The sequence below is a fragment of the Hemitrygon akajei genome, chromosome 21 (genome assembly GCF_048418815.1).
Source record: "Hemitrygon akajei chromosome 21, sHemAka1.3, whole genome shotgun sequence".
Taxonomy (NCBI): Eukaryota; Metazoa; Chordata; class Chondrichthyes; order Myliobatiformes; family Dasyatidae; genus Hemitrygon; species Hemitrygon akajei.
This window is the reverse complement of record NC_133144.1, coordinates 16,575,583-16,578,090: the sequence shown is the minus strand read 5'-3', so window position 1 is coordinate 16,578,090 and position 2,508 is coordinate 16,575,583. Positions and strand designations below refer to the sequence as shown.

The following is a 2,508-nucleotide window of genomic DNA, read 5'->3' as shown; positions in this document are numbered from 1 at the left end:
ACTTCCCTGACACTCTTGAATGTCCGGTATACTGCAGATGTCTTCCACGGTGAAGACTGAAGCAAAATATGCATTCAGTTCCTCTACCATCTCTGCGTCTCTCATTACAATATCTCCAGCATCATTTACTATTGGTCCTGATATCTACCCTCAACTCCCTTTTACCCTTTATATACTTAAAAGAGCTTTTAGTATCTTCTTTGATATTAGTTGCTATCTTCCTTTCATAATTCATCTTTTCCTTCCTAATGACCTTCTTAGTTTCCTTCTGCAAGTTTTTAAAAGCTTCCCAATCCTCTATCTTCCCATTAGCTTTGGCTTCCTTGTATGCCCTCTCTTTTGCTTTTACTTTGGCTCTGAATTCACTTGTCAGCCACGGTAGTGTCCTTCTTCCAGTCAAAAATTTCTTCTTATTTGGAATATATCTGTCTTGCACTTCCCTCATTTTTCACAGAAACTCCAGCTATTGCTGCCCTACTGTCTTTCCTGCTAGTGTCCCTATCCAGTCAACCTTGGCCAGTTCCCCTCTCATGCCATTGTAATTTCCTTTATTCCACTGAAATACCGACACATTGGAATTTAGTTTCTCCTTCTAAAATTTCAAAGTGAACTCAATCATATTGTGATCAGTGTTGTATGAAAGGAGAGAAGGATAAGAATGGAAGGGGCCCTAGTGGCCTTACAACACACAAATGGTTAAGGCATTGCATTTTTTAAAAAATATATGTTATAAAAAAGAAAAGAAAAAAAAAATCATATTGTGATCAGTGTTCCCTAAGGGTTCCTTAAACTTAAGCTCCCTTATCACCTCCGGACATTGCACAACACCCAATCCAACACAGCCGATCCCAACGTGGGCTCAACAACAAGCTGTTCTAAAAAGCCATCCCTTAGACAATCTACAAATTCTCTCTCGAGGTCCAGTACTGGCCTGGTTTTCCCAATCCACTTTCATGTTAAAGTCCTCAGGGATTATCATGACATTGCCTTTCTGACACACCTTTTCTATCTCCTGCTGTAATTTGTAATCCACATCCTGGCTGCTGTTTGGAGGCCTGTACACAGCTGCCATTATGGTCCTTTTACCCTTGGCATTTCCTAACTCAACCCATAGACACTCTACACCTTTCAATCCTATGTCATCCCTTTCTAATGATTTAATATTATTTCTTATACACAGGGCCACACCACCCCCTCTGCCTACTAACCTATCTTTCCAATACACAGTATATCCTTGGACATTCAGCTCCCATTAGCAGCCATCGCTTAGCCAAGTTTCAGAGATGGACACAACGTCACCTTTGCCAACCTGTAGCTGAATTTCAAGATCGTCCATTTTCTTATGTTGCGTGCATTCAAATATAATACTTCCAGTTCAGTATTTGTTGCTTTCTGAAGATCTTTCTGAAGACAGTGTTAAAAAGATCAGAAGATTATGGACTCAGAACATAATGCAACAAGTGTGAATTCTGTAAACCAAGATCACTTTCTGTGGTCACACTATTGACGCAAGATGATTATGCAATGGTGCTGAGAAAATTCAAGCAGTGGTGCATGTTCAAAGGACGTGTCACAGTTGCAGTCCTTTTAGGATTTGTCAGTTACTGTAACAGGTTCCTACCTGTGCTGCACCCCTTGAGCTCATCACTACAGGTCGGGAAAGCAGTGTGAGCTGGCTTTCCAGAAGGCAAAGGAAATGGATGCGTCAGACACCGTACTCACACATTATGATCCACACGTCCAGGAGGAAGGTGTCCAGAGCCGTCAGAAAGACCTTCGACAGTCCCGGTATCAACTCCTGCAACCACCAGGGAGGCAGCTCCAGACCCCGAGATTGTTTCACGGCCACAGACCTGACAAACAGACATCCCCCTCGTCAGGAAAGACATTATCCCATGAGAGTAAGAAATCCTCCACAGTGATTCAATCTTTAGGCCTGAATGAAACATTTATAATTTAATATGCGGGCTCTGTCGTGGGCAAAGTACTGGAGAGTTTAACATCGGTAGCTGAGCGAAGGGCGCTGAGTAGGCTACGGTCAATTATGGAAAACCCTGAACATCCTCTACATAGCACCATCCAGAGACAGAGAAGCAGTTTCAGCGACAGGTTACTATCGATGCAATGCTCCTCAGACAGGATGAAGAGGTCAATACTCCCCAATGCCATTAGGCTTTACAATTCTACCGCCAGGACTTAAGAACTTTTTAAAAGCTATTATTAATGCTTTTGAGATAGTGATTTAGATGCATATCATATTTTTTACTGAGTTAAGTATTGTATGTAATTAGTTTTGCTACAACAAGTGTATGGGACATTGGAAAAAAGTTGGAATTTCCCCATGGGGATGAATAAAGTATCTATCTATCTATCTATCTATCTAGTACATATTGTGTAAGTTGAGATGCATTCTATAGTAAGGTGGAGTTTATAGCTAAGTAAGGAGGAGAGTTGTGTACTTAATATTGAGTTATATTGTAAATACATTGTTTGACTAAGATTATTTGT

General features: G+C 40.9%; 1 pseudogene; it reads left to right on the top strand.

Annotated features, from left to right (window-relative positions):
• The first annotated feature begins 629 nt into the window (after positions 1-629).
• On the top strand, positions 630-731 carry LOC140714532 (U6atac minor spliceosomal RNA; annotated as a pseudogene).
• The last annotated feature ends 1,777 nt before the right edge of the window (positions 732-2,508 follow it).